Consider the following 14,967-nt stretch of genomic DNA (forward strand, 5'->3'; position numbering starts at 1 on the left):
CTATGTTATGTGTTGTATGTTATGTGTATGTACTGTATGTTATATGTTGTATGTTCTGTATGTTTTGGTTTTTTTTTACTACTGAATACAGCCATTGTCAGATGGGACTACTTTCCCATCATCGATAATGCTGTCACTGTGAGCATTCATTGCCAGATGGGAGCAGTAGTCCTATCAGACAATGGATGCCTACACAGACACGCACACACACAGGGACACAAGCACACACAGATACATACATGCAGACCCCCACACACACTATACATGCACACAGCTCTGCCCACACTCCACCCACACCCTCCCTCCTCCCGATCTGCAGTGTTTCATCTCCAACAAAACCGCAGATCTTTTTTACATCTTCGGGTTTGCTGCACATGTGCTTGATTCAATGGAAGTCAATGGGTGCAGAAATGCTGCAGATCCGCCAAAAGAATTGACATCCTGCGGAAAAAAAAGCCCCGATTCCGCACATTTTTTTCCACAGCATGTGCATAACAAATGTCAATTTCACATAGACTAACATTGGCTGTGCACTACACTGCGGATTTGATGCAAATCTGTGCAGCAAAAAACGCTGCAGAAACGCATCAAAATCCGCAACATGTGCACATAGCCTAAGTCCTTCACTGGTTTATAAGGTACATGCGGTATAAACCATGGTGAAGTTAAAAATAAACAGCCCTTTAGGCAAAACAGGAAAAGCAAAACAAAATGGCACATCACAGTCGATACATCTTCGGGGATCTAATCAATATCTACCAAACCAAAAGAACATTTAAGACACCATGTAGTGTCATTGTATATATTACTGGACCAGAATAAATGGACACTCTGCTAGATCTATAACCTATAAGGGACATAGAGTACAATATCGAAAAGTAAAAAATAACAATTTTATTCAAAAAAAGGCAATGGACAAATGGCGCACAGTGTCAAAAGAAACCATTGCACTATTCCACACTTTAAAGTGTCAGGCGCAGGGTAAAGATCGGCACATTGCTTATAATGATAAACATCAAAAACTGTAAACACTGGTCAACCAGCAACAGTCAAAAGACCAAAGTGGTCAATATATAAGCTAGTGCAATGTGCCCATAGAGGGGAAGTATTCACATGGTCAAATGATTATATCATAATATAAGGAGTATATGCGGAAAATCCCACAGGCATTTGCGCAATGTGGTTAAGTCAATACAAATGTAAATGCACAAAGAAAAATATCTCACCCATAATAGCCTGTGTGTGGTCACGTGGTGCAATGGAAGGCAGCCCTGGTCTTCGGGGATTTGCCCGCTTAGGGTTAGCAAAAACGCATGGTTTAGTTTAGCACCAACATGAGCAATTCTGTGAAGTTAGCCTCTCCAGACACACTGAACTCTGAAGGCCTCAGAAAGCCGACTATTTAAACCCCAAAACACACCCTGGAGTGGAGATAAGGTGGACAAACCCTCATCCGCTCTATGGTTGTCCACAAAAACCCAGCCCTTAAAATGGCTGATTGACCCCCCTGAAGCAAACTACTGGGTTTCAAATCACTGAAGCTAATAATCTCAGTGAAACGTATCTCCCCTCTAGCACTATGCCAGTGACTTTGCCACAGGGGACATTCACCTTATTCACGCCCATAGTTATAAGGAATCTAATTATTTACATAGGCTGACATTATACAGTAGCTGAAATGAAACACAATTTTATAATGCTGGTATATATGCAGCGCCCCAGAGTCCTGGTCGTTGCAGTACTGTTGCTCTGCCACTAAGGGGAGTGATGGTACGTCTGATTGCACTAAAGGAGTTCACCTGACCAGGTAACACACACCCACAATACACTTCACACTCCGGCCACCAGGGGGGGTGGTTCTATCTACTTGACCACTCCTCACACTTGGGTAAAACTGGGGGTTGGACAGGAAGTTAGAGAAAAAGGAGCGGGGAAGAGCTCGAGAGAGGACCTGTCAGAGGTGGGATCCTGGCAGAGCCCTAGTGAACAAGAAAGAACGTTACGGAGCCGTGCCTGTGCTTTCAGTGGCAGTCTCCTAGGAAAGGACAAGAAGCGAGGGGTATTGTGAAGGAGTGAGAAACAGGAATACAGCGCGGAGGTGATAGGACCAGAAGGAGTCGTGCTGTAAGATCGAGGCCACATCCTTCTGAAGCGCAAAGTCGGTGGCCGGAACGCCGAGAAAGTAAGAGACTTTAAGCATTACTTCAAACCACGGCAGGACAGCCAATTATAGGTTGGCTGTCTCACTTAAACACTTAAGCAGACAACAGAGGCAGCTGTGGGAGAGGGGCGACTCTAGGGTCCCGGAAGAACTCCAGGCCTACCCCGTCATACGGGTGCGTCCTAACCATATCATCTGGGGGACGTAGAGAACGAACATCAGAGACAGACAGAATCAGTTGTGACTGAGGACTATCCCGGGGTGCTCAGTAGGGAAGGACTACAACACACAAGTGCTACAAGGTAGACACTGATTCCCACCTGCTATGGGAACTCCAGATGTGCCTTTGGACCGGCCGGTCTCAGCCAGCCCTGTTAACAGTGCTCTGGATTGAGTATCTCGAAACCTTCAGTAAAAAGGTAAAGAGACTGCAACCCTGTGTCCTCGTTATTCATCGCACCCTGCACTACACATCATCACTCTCAACTTCTACTGGACGCCCCTCAGCAGGGACACGGACCGGGTCTTGCCACCGTGACAATCCCGGAACCGAGACAGAGAGGCCCGGTACCAGGTACCCCTCGGCCCTGTGACAGTGGGGGCGCTCCAACTTGGCGTCACAAACAGGATCTACTTAAGCCTGAAGAATCTGGTCATGTGTGCCTTGGAACTGTGATTTATTGTGCTTGGACTGTGACTTATTGCAAAGACTGTGCATTGCTATTGCCGCCAAGAGTTCCCGCCACAATTCGCCATCGCCGTGCATGGAGGGAGGAGCCTTAGCTTTGTGGGTGGAACCGGTCAAAAGGAGTGCGGAACGAGAAAGCGCGGTAAAGCGCCGACCCCGGAAGAATAACCTCGATCTCCAGCAGGTTAGTAGGAGGAAGGGACAGCCATGTCTGAGTCGGCAGGATAGCTTACGGGACTATGCCCTTAATCTCCAGGAGGAACTGCGGGCCATTAAGCAGAGTGACCCCGGCAGCATGCAAGATGAGGATAAACTCCTGAAAGAGCGGTTCATTGAGGGGCTCCTGTGCAGTCACCAAAGGGGCCAATTGCACTTCCTGGCCATGCAAAATCCAGACCTGACTTTTGCGCAATTCAAGGATAAAGCCATCCAGGCACTGCAGGAGCAACAGTCCAGCCGTGCAGTACCTCCCAGGCGTCAAGCCCTCACGTACCACCAGGAGGTGGCGCCAGATGCTCCAGTCGCCGCCGAGGCCGATGCCCAGAGCTTAGAGGACGACTCCCCCGCACGACTCCTCCTCCAGATGCAGGAGCTGACCAAGAGCGTTGCTGCCCTAGCCCGGACTGTGCAGTCCCTACAGGAGGCCCCCAAGGAGAAGATCCAGCTGGCCTCCAGACCAGAGGATGTCCCCTGGATGCGACAGAGGAGGACTCCGCCGACCAGAGGCCGGGACGACGATTGCTTCCATCGGGACGGACGACCTATCTGCCGCCGTTGTCACCAGGTGGGCCACCTTGCAAGGTACTGTCCTTTAAACGAGCAACCCCTGGGGCAAAGGGCCAACCCCCAGGAGTAGGACGATCAGGCCCGCAGCATTGGAGAGCCAAGTACGTTGGAGGGCGACCAGTTCTTCCTGTTGTGTGTTATGATCTGGTGGCCTAGGAGCAGCATGGGACGTACTCTGGAGAAGGTGGTACCTGTACTGACCGCAGACCATGAACTTAACACCGCAACTAGAAGTAGCCGTGGAATGTACCTAACAGTCCCTGGACATCTCGACACAGCCGGAGGACTAATTACCCCTAGAGATATAAAAGGGAAAACTATCTTGCCTTAGAGAAAATCCCCAAAGGATAGACAGCCCCCCACAAATATTGACTGTAAGAGGAGAGGGAAATAACATACGCAGACTGAAAACAGAATTTAGCAAAGGAGGCCACCTCTAGCTAAATAGAAAGGATAGGACAGAGCACTATGCGGTCATCATTAAAACACTAGAAAATATCCACCACAGAAAATACAAAATCTCCACATCTAACTAAAGATATGGAGGGTATATCTGCATCTCCAGAGATACCAGCTTGGCTAAACAAATCCTTATGCAGACCAAGCTGGACAAGACAAAACATGAAAAAGAACTGAACAATAAGGCCCACAGCATGTGGACTGCAAAAATCAAGGCCAGAACTTAGCTTTGTTGAAATGAACAGAAAAGCAGGAGAGACCAGGCTGGGATGTGAATCCTCCAGGAACAATGGACAACTGGCACTGACTAAAGGGTCAAGCAAGACTAAATAGCCCAGTCAGGATTGCAAAAAGTGGACACACCTGATGAATGCTGCGATCCAGAGACAGCAGAACTACCACTTATAACCACCGGAGGGAGCCCAAGAGCAGAATTCACAACAGTACCCCCCTTTGAGAAGGGGTCACCGAACCCTCACCAGAGCCCCCAGGCCAATCCGGATGAGCCAAATGAAAGGCACGAACCAAATCCTCAGCATGAACATCGGAGGCAACAACCCAAGAATTATCCTCCTGGCCATAACCCTTCCATTTGACAAGATACTGAAGCTTCCGCCTCGAAAAACGAGAATCCAAAATCTTCTCAACCACATACTCCAACTCCCCATCAATCAACACCGGGGCAGGAGGATCAACAGAGGGAACAACGGGCACCACATATTTCCGCAACAAAGATCTATGAAAAACATTATGGATGGAAAAAGAGGCTGGAAGGGCCAAACGAAAAGACACTGGATTGATAATCTCAGAAATCCTATAAGGGCCAATAAACCGAGGCTTAAACTTAGGGGAAGAAACCTTCATAGGAACATGACGGGAAGACAACCAGATCAAATCCCCAACCCGAAGCCGGGAACCAACACACCGACGACGGTTAGCAAAACGCTAAGCCCCCTCCTGAGACAACACCAAATTGTCAACAACATGAGCCCAAATTTGCTGCAACCTGTCAACCACAGAGTCCACCCCAGGACAATCAGAAGGCTCAACCTGCCCTGAGGAAAAACGAGGATGAAAACCAGAGTTACAAAAGAAGGGTGAAACCAAGGTAGCAGAACTAGCCCGATTATTAAGGGCAAACTCGGCCAATGGCAAGAAAGCCACCCAATCATCCCGATCAGCAGACACAAAGCATCTCAAATAAGTTTCCAAAGTCTGATTAGTTCGCTCGGTTTGGCCATTTGTCTGAGGATGAAATGTGGAAGAAAAAGACAAATCAATGCCCAGCCTAGCACAAAAGGCCCGCCAAAACCTAGAAACAAACTGGGAACCTCTATCGGACACAATATTCTCCGGAATGCCATGCAAACGAACCACATGCTGAAAAAACAACGGAACCAAATCAGAAGAGGAAGGCATTTTAGGCAAAGGTACCAAATGAACCATCTTAGAAAACCAGTCACAAACCACCCAGATAACAGACATCCTCTGGGAAACCGGAAGATCCGAAATAAAATCCATAGAAATATGCGTCCAAGGCCTCTCAGGGACCGGCAAATGCAAAAGCAACCCACTAGCGCAGGAACAGCAAGGCTTGGCCCGCGCACAAGTCCCACAGGACTGCACAAAAGAACGCACATCCCGTGACAAAGAAGGCCACCAAAAGGACCTACCAACCAATTCTCTGGTACCAAAAATCCCAGGATGACCAGCCAACACAGAACAATGAACCTCAGAAATCACTTTACTAGTCCATCTGTCAGGAACAAACAGTTTCCCCACTGGACAGCGGTCAGGTTTATCAGCCTGAAATTCCTGAAGAACCCATCGTAAATCAGGGGAGATGGCAGAAAAAATCACCCCTTCCTTCAGAATGCCGACCGGCTCAAGGACCCCAGGAGAATCAGGCAAAAAGCTCCTAGAGAGGGCATCAGCCTTAACATTCTTAGAACCCGGAAGATACGAGACCACAAAATCAAATAGGGAGAAAAACAGGGACCATCGGGCCTGTCTAGGATTCAGCCGTTTGGCAGACTCGAGGTAAATCAGATTCTTATGATCGGTCAAGACCACCATATGGTGCTTGGCCCCCTCAAGCCAATGTCGCCACTCCTCAAATGCCCACTTCATAGCCAACAACTCACGATTGCCGACATCATAATTGCGTTCCGCAGGCAAAAACTTTCGAGAAAAGAAGGCACACGGTTTCATCAAGGAACCATCAGAATTCCTCTGAGACAAAACGGCCCCTGCCCCAATCTCAGAAGCATCAACCTCAACCTGAAAAGGAAGAGAAACATCCGGCTGACGCAACACAGGGGCAGAAGTAAATCGGCGTTTAAGCTCCTGAAAGGCAGAAACAGCTGCAGAGGACCAATTCGTAACATCAGTGCCTTTCTTCGTCAAATCGGTCAGGGGTTTAACCACACTGGAGAAGTTGGCAATGAAACGGCGATAAAAATTAGCAAAGCCCAAAAATTTCTGAAGGCTCTTCACGGATGTGGGCTGGATCCAATCATGAATGGTCTGAACCTTAACCGGATCCATTTCTATAGATGAGGGAGAAAAAATGAAGCCCAAAAAAGAAACCTTCTGTACTCCAAAGAGGCACTTAGACCCCTTCACAAACAAGGCATTATCACGAAGGATCTGAAATACCATCCTGACTTGTTTCACATGAGACTCCCAATCATCTGAAAAAATCAAAATATCATCCAAATATACAATCATGAATTTATCAAGATAATTCCGAAATATATCATGCATGAAGGACTGAAACACAGATGGAGCATTAGAGAGTCCGAATGGCATCACAAGGTATTCAAAATGACCTTCGGGCGTATTAAACGCAGTTTTCCATTCGTCACCCTGCTTAATACGAACAAGATTATATGCCCCTCGAAGGTCAATCTTAGTAAACCAACTAGCCCCCTTAATCCTAGCAAACAGATCAGAAAGCAGAGGCAAAGGGTATTGGAATTTGACCGTGATCTTATTCAAGAGGTGATAATCAATACAGGGTCTCAAGGAGCCTACCTTCTTGGCAACAAAAAAAAAAACCTGCTCCCAATGGTGAAGAGGATGGCCGAATATGCCCCTTCTCCAAAGACTCCTTAACATAGCTCCGCATGGCGGTATGTTCTGGCACAGACAGGTTGAAAAGTCGGCCCTTAGGGAACTTACAGCCTGGAATCAAGTCAATAGCACAATCACAGTCCCTATGCGGTGGAAGGGAACTGGACTTGGGCTCATTGAATACATCCTGGAAATCTGACAAAAACTCAGGAATTTCAGAAGAGGGGGAGGAGGCAATTGACATCAAAGGAACGTCACCATGAACCCCCTGACAACCCCAACTAGTCACAGACATAGATTTCCAATCTAATACCGGATTGTGCACCTGTAACCATGGGAAACCCAGCACAATAGCATCATGCAAATTATGCAACACCAGAAAACGTCAATCTTCCTGATGGGCTGGCGCCTGTTGTGAATTCCGTTCTCGGACTCCCTCCTGTGGTCGTGAATGGTACTTTGGTGAGTTCTGTCCTTGGACACCCTCTGGTGGCTTTGAGTGGAACTGCTGATCTTTGAGGGTGGCTTTCTCAGCTGCCTCGTTTATTGTTGCTGCTGGCTTCCCTATTTAACTCTGCCCAGGTCGTTAATTCATGCCAGCTGTCAATGTCTCAGTACTGGTTCAGATCTCTCTTGGATTTCTCTGATGACCTGTCTACTCCAGCAGAAGCTAAGTCCTTGCTAGTCCATTTGCTGTTCATTGGTTTTTTGAATTTATTTCTTAGTACATGCTATGTTTTTGTCCAGCTTGCTATTATGATATTTCCTTGCTAGCTGGAAGCTCTGGGGGTGCAGAGCTGCACCTCCACACCGTGAGTCGGTGTGGAGGTCTTTTTGCACACTCTGCGTGGTTTTTGTAGTTTTTAATACTGACCGCATAGTTCCCTTTCCTATCCTCTGTCTGTCTAGAGAAGATTCGGCCTCCTTTTCTAAAATCTGTTTCATTCCTGTGTTTGTTACTTCCTCTTAACTCACAGTCAATATTTGTGGGGGCTACCTTTACTTTGGGGAATTTCTCTGAGGCAAGGTAGGCTACTATTTCTATCTTTAGGGGTAGTTAGCTCTTAGGCTGTGAAGAGGCATCTAGGGAGAGTTAGGTACGCTCCATGGCTATTTCTAGTGTGTGTGATAGGATTAGGGATTGCGGTCAATAGAGTTACCACATCCTCAGAGCTTGTCCCAGGTTTTTCCATTTTAACCATCAGGTCATTTCAGGTGCTCCTAACCACCAGGTCCATAACAGGCGCCATGCACATGGTCGCCTGTGTCCAAAACTAGGGTTTATTTTTAGCCAACGGTGTAGCATCAATGCCCCTCAAAGAAATAGGACTCTGCAAAGGCTGCAAGGGGAAACCACAACGTCTGGCAAATTCTAAGTCCATTAAGTTTAGAGCGGCGCCTGAATCCACAAATGCCATGACAGAAAATGACGATAATGAGCAGATCAGGGTCACAGATAACAGAAATTTAGGTTGTACAGTACTGATGGTAACGGAACTAGCGATTCTCTTGGTACGCTTAGGGCAATCAGAAATAACATGAGCAGAATCGCCGCAGTAAAAACACAACCTATTCTGACGTCTGAATCCTTGTCGTTCAGCTCTAGACACAATCCTATCACTCTGCATAGGCTCAGGACTCCGTTCGGAAGACAATGCCATAGTGTGCACAACTCTGCGCTCGCGCAAGCGCCGATCAATCTGAATGGCCAGAGACATAGAATCACTCTGACCAGCAGGCGTGGGGAACCCCACCATAACATCTTTAACAGATTCAGAAAGACCCTTTCTGAAAATTGCCGCCAAGGCATCCTCATTCCATTTAGTCAGCACAGACCATTTTCTAAATTTCTGGCAATATGATTCTGCCGCTTCTTGACCCTGACACAGGGCCAACAAGGTCTTCTCAGCATGATCCACTGAATTAGGTTCATCATACAATAACCCAAGCGCCTGGAAAAAGGTGTCTACATTAAGCAAAGCCGGATTCCCAGGTTCCAGGGCAAATGCCCAATCCTGGGGGTCACCACGCAGCAGAGATATAACAATTTTAACCTGCTGGATGGGATCACCAGAGGAGCGGGGTTTCAGAGCAAAAAACAGTTTACAGTTATTTTTAAAGCTCAAAAATTTGGACCTGTCCCCCCAAAAAAAATCAGGAGTTGGAATTCTAGGCTCTAAGACCGGAGTCTGAACGATATAATTGGAAATACCCTGTACTCTAGCAGCAAGTTGATCCACACGAGAAGCTAATCCCTGAACATCCATGCCAGTGCCAAACTCCTGAGCCACCCAGAGGTAAAGAGGGAAAAAAAAACACAACAGACTACAGAAAAAAAAATGGCTCAGCACTTTCCTTCCCTTCTTCTGAGATGCGGTTAACTCATTGTGGGCCAGTTGTACTGTTATGATCTGGTGGCCTAGGAGCAGCATGGGTACTCTGGAGAAGGTGGTACCTGTACTGACCGCAGACCCTGAACTTAACACCACAACTAGAAGTAGCCGTGGAATGTACCTAACACTCCCTGGACATCTCGACACAGCTGGAGGACTAATTACCCCTAGAGATAGAAAAGGGAAAACTATCTTGCCTCAGAGAAAATCCCCAAAGGATAGATAGCCCCCCACAAATATTGACTGTGAGAGGAGAGGGAAATAACATACGCAGACTGAAAACAGAATTTAGCAAAGGAGGCCACCTCTAGCTAAATAGAAAGGATAGGACAGAGCACTATGCGGTCATCATTAAAACACTAGAAAATATCCACCACAGAAAATACAAAATCTCCACATCTAACTAAAGATATGGAGGGTATATCTGCATCTCCAGAGATACCAGCTTGGCTAAACAAATCCTTATACAGACCAAGCTGGACAAGACAAAACATGAAAAAGAACTGAACAATAAGGCCCACAGCATGTGGACTGCAAAAATCAAGGCCAGAACTTAGCTTTGTTGAAATGAACAGAAAAGCAGGAGAGACCAGGCAGGGATGTGAATCCTCCAGGAACAATGGACAACTGGCACTGACTAAAGGGTCAAGCAAGACTAAATAGCCCAGTCAGGATTGCAAAAAGTGGACACACCTGATGAATGCTGCGATCCAGAGACAGCAGCACTACCACTTATAACCACCGGAGGGAGCCCAAGAGCAGAATTCACAACAGTTGTCATTGACGGTATCCCCATGAACGCTCTGCTGGACACCGGTTCTCAGGTGACGACTATGCCTTACGTGCTTTATAAACGGTATTGGGAGGACACCGATATTACTCGTGGCCCCGATGACGATTTCACCATAATAGCTAGTAATGGACAGCCATTGCCACAAGTGGGGTATAAAGAGGTCACCATCAAGGTGGGGCGGGTGGAATTGAAGGCCCAAGGGATTGTAATTGTTGATATTGACCGCCGTGAATGTAATCCCATGATGACTATCGGTACCAATGTTATAGAAAATTGTCTTGCAGAAGTTATTGTCTTGTTACAACAGGTAGCAGAAACCGCTGGCTACAGTGAACAACGCGCCCTGCAAAAAGAAATCAGAGCTCTGATGCAGAGACAGCAGGTAGAGCTGACTGGTGGTGAAATTGGTCGTGTCACTGTGAGTGACTCAAACCCTATCGCGATACCCCCCAGGAGTGAGATGTTAATATGGTGTCGGGCAGCCATAGGCCTCAGGGGTAAGGACTACCAGGCCCTGGTAGAACCCGTATATTCAGACAATAGGCCTACTCTCCTAACAGCCAGGGGGGTGGTCGACTGTTATGACCCCAATGGCGAGGGTCTCAGAGGAACGTGGAAGTCTGCAGAATACAAAAATCCAGCTCATAGGGCAGTGGTAACTGGGTTGACCATATATCTACTCCTAACGCCAACACTAGAAGTAGCCGGGGATCATTCCTACGTTGATTCTAGATGACACGCGCCAGCCGGAGAATCTAGCTACCCCTAGTAGAGGAAAACAAAAGACCTTTCTTGCCTCCAGAGAAGGGGACCCCAAAGCTGGATAGAAGCCCCCCACAAATAATGACGGTGAGGTAAGAGGAAATGACAAACACAGAAATGAACCAGGTTTAGCACAGAGAGGCCCGCTTACTGATAGCAGAATAAAGAAAGGTAACTTATATGGTCAACAAAAACCCTATCAAAATCCACACTGGAAATTCAAGAACCCCCGAACCGTCTAACGGTCCGGGGGGAGAACACCAGCCCCCCTAGAGCTTCCAGCAAAGGTCAGGATATAGATTTGGAACAAGCTGGACAAAAATACAAAACCAAAACAAATAGCAAAAAGCAAAAGGCAGACTTAGCTGATATAACTGGAACCAGGATCAGTAGACAAGAGCACAGCAGACTAGCTCTGATAACTACGTTGCCAGGCATAGAACTGAAGGTCCAGGGAGCTTATATAGCAACACCCCTAACTAACGACCCAGGTGCGGATAAAAGGAATGACAGAAAAACCAGAGTCAAAAAACTAGTAACCACTAGAGGGAGCAAAAAGCAAATTCACAACAGTACCCCCCCCTTAGTGAGGGGTCACCGAACCCTCACCACGACCACCAGGGCGATCAGGATGAGCGGCATGAAAGGCACGAACTAAATCGGCCGCATGAACATCAGAGGCGACCACCCAGGAATTATCCTCCTGACCATAGCCCTTCCACTTGACCAGGTACTGAAGTCTCCGCCTGGAGAGGCGAGAATCCAAGATCTTCTCCACCACGTACTCCAACTCGCCCTCAACCAACACCGGAGCAGGAGGCTCAGCAGAAGGAACTACAGGCACAATGTACCGCCGCAACAAGGACCTATGAAATACATTGTGAATAGCAAACGACACAGGAAGATCCAGACGAAAAGATACAGGATTAAGGATTTCCAATATCTTGTAAGGCCCAATAAAACGAGGTTTAAATTTGGGAGAGGAGACCTTCATAGGAACAAAGCGGGAAGAAAGCCATACCAAATCCCCAACGCGTAGTCGGGGACCCACACCGCGGCGGCAGTTGGCAAAGCGCTGAGCCTTCTCCTGTGACAACTTCAAGTTGTCCACCACATGATTCCAGATCTGCTGCAACCTATCCACCACAGAATCCACCCCAGGACAGTCAGAAGGCTCCACATGACCCGAAGAAAAGCGAGGATGGAAACCAGAGTTGCAGAAAAAAGGCGAAACCAAGGTGGCGGAACTAGCCCGATTATTAAGGGCAAACTCAGCCAACGGCAAGAATGTCACCCAATCGTCCTGATCAGCAGAGACAAAACACCTCAAATAAGCCTCCAAAGTCTGATTGGTTCGCTCCGTCTGTCCATTAGTCTGAGGATGGAAAGCAGACGAAAACGACAAATCAATGCCCATCCTACTACAAAAGGATCGCCAGAACCTGGAAACGAACTGGGATCCTCTGTCTGACACAATATTCTCAGGGATGCCGTGCAAACGAACCACGTTCTGGAAAAACACAGGAACCAGATCGGAAGAGGAAGGCAGCTTAGGCAAAGGAACCAAATGGACCATCTTGGAGAAGCGATCACAAATCACCCAGATAACGGACATGCCCTGAGATAGCGGAAGATCAGAAATGAAATCCATGGAGATATGTGTCCAAGGTCTCTTCGGGACAGGCAAGGGCAAGAGCAAACCGCTGGCACGAGAACAGCAAGGCTTAGCTCGAGCACAAGTCCCACAGGACTGCACAAATGACCGCACATCCCTTGACAAGGAAGGCCACCAAAAGGACCTGGCCACCAGATCTCTGGTGCCAAAAATTCCCGGGTGACCTGCCAACACCGAGGAATGAACCTCGGAAATGACTCTGCTGGTCCACTTATCCGGGACAAACAGTCTGTCAGGTGGACAAGACTCAGGCCTATCAGCCTGAAATCTCTGCAACACACGTCGCAGATCCGGAGAAATAGCTGACAAGATAACTCCATCTTTAAGAATACCAACAGGATCAGCGACTACAGGAGCATCAGGCACAAAGCTCCTAGAAAGAGCATCGGCCTTCACATTCTTTGAACCTGGTAAATACGAGACAACAAAATCAAAGCGGGAGAAAAACAATGACCAGCGGGCCTGTCTCGGATTAAGGCGTTTAGCAGACTCGAGATACATCAGATTTTTGTGATCAGTCAAGACCACCACACGATGCTTAGCACCCTCGAGCCAATGACGCCACTCCTCAAATGCCCATTTCATGGCCAACAACTCCCGATTGCCCACATCATAATTTCGCTCGGCAGGCGAAAACTTCCTAGAGAAAAAGGCACAAGGTTTCATAACAGAGCAACCAGGGCCTCTCTGCGACAAAACGGCCCCTGCCCCAATCTCCGAAGCATCCACCTCAACCTGAAAGGGAAGTGAGACGTCAGGCTGGCACAAAACAGGCGCCGAAGTAAACCGGCGTTTCAACTCCTGGAAAGCCTCCACGGCAGCAGGAGCCCAGTTAGCTACATCGGAGCCCTTCTTGGTCATATCCGTCAAAGGTTTCACAATGCTAGAAAAATTAGCGATAAAACGACGGTAGAAGTTAGCGAAGCCCAAGAACTTCTGAAGACTCTTAACTGACGAGGGCTGAGTCCAATCAAGAATAGCTCGGACCTTGACTGGGTCCATCTCCACAGCAGAAGGGGAAAAAATGAACCCCAAAAAGGGAACCTTCTGCACACCAAAGAGACACTTTGAGCCCTTGACAAACAAAGAATTTTCACGCAAAATTTTAAAGACCAACCTGACCTGCTCCACATGCAAATCCCAATTATCAGAAAAAACCAAAATATCATCCAGATAAACAATCAAAAATTTATCCAGATACTTCCGGAAAATGTCATGCATAAAGGACTGAAAAACTGAAGGCGCATTGGAGAGCCCAAAAGGCATCACCAAGTACTCAAAATGACCTTCGGGCGTATTGAATGCGGTTTTCCATTCATCACCTTGCTTAATGCGCACAAGGTTGTACGCACCACGAAGGTCTATCTTGGTGAACCACTTGGCACCCTTAATCCGGGCAAACAAGTCAGACAACAGCGGTAAAGGATACTGAAATTTGACAGTGATCTTATTTAAAAGCCGATAATCAATACAAGGTCTCAAAGATCCGTCCTTTTTTGCCACAAAAAAGAATCCCGCACCAAGAGGGGAAGAAGACGGACGAATATGTCCTTTCTCCAGAGACTCCTTGATATATGAACGCATAGCGGTATGTTCAGGTACCGACAGATTAAACAGTCTTCCCTTAGGAAATTTACTGCCTGGGATCAAATCTATAGCACAGTCACAGTCCCTATGAGGAGGCAGTGCACTGGACTCAGACTCACTGAAGACGTCCTGATAATCAGACAAATACTCCGGAACTTCCGAAGGCGTAGAAGAAGCAATAGACACAGGCAGGGAATCCCCATGAATACCACGACAGCCCCAACTTGAGACTGACATAGCCTTCCAGTCCAGGACTGGATTATGGGTCTGTAACCATGGCAGCCCTAAAACAACCAAATCATGCATTTTATGTAAAACCAGGAAACGTATCACCTCGCGGTGTTCAGGAGTCATGCACATGGTAACCTGTGTCCAATACTGCGGTTTATTTGCTGCCAATGGTGTAGCATCAATACCCCTAAGAGGAATAGGATTTTCTAATGGTTCAAGAGTAAAACCACAGCGCTTAGCAAATGAGAGATCCATGAGACTCAGGGCAGCACCTGAATCTACAAACGCCATGACAGGATAAGATGACAGTGAGCAAATCAAAGTTACAGACAGAATAAATTTAGGTTGCAAATTACC

The sequence above is a fragment of the Ranitomeya variabilis genome, chromosome 1 (genome assembly GCF_051348905.1).
Source record: "Ranitomeya variabilis isolate aRanVar5 chromosome 1, aRanVar5.hap1, whole genome shotgun sequence".
NCBI classification, from domain to species: domain Eukaryota; kingdom Metazoa; phylum Chordata; class Amphibia; order Anura; family Dendrobatidae; genus Ranitomeya; species Ranitomeya variabilis.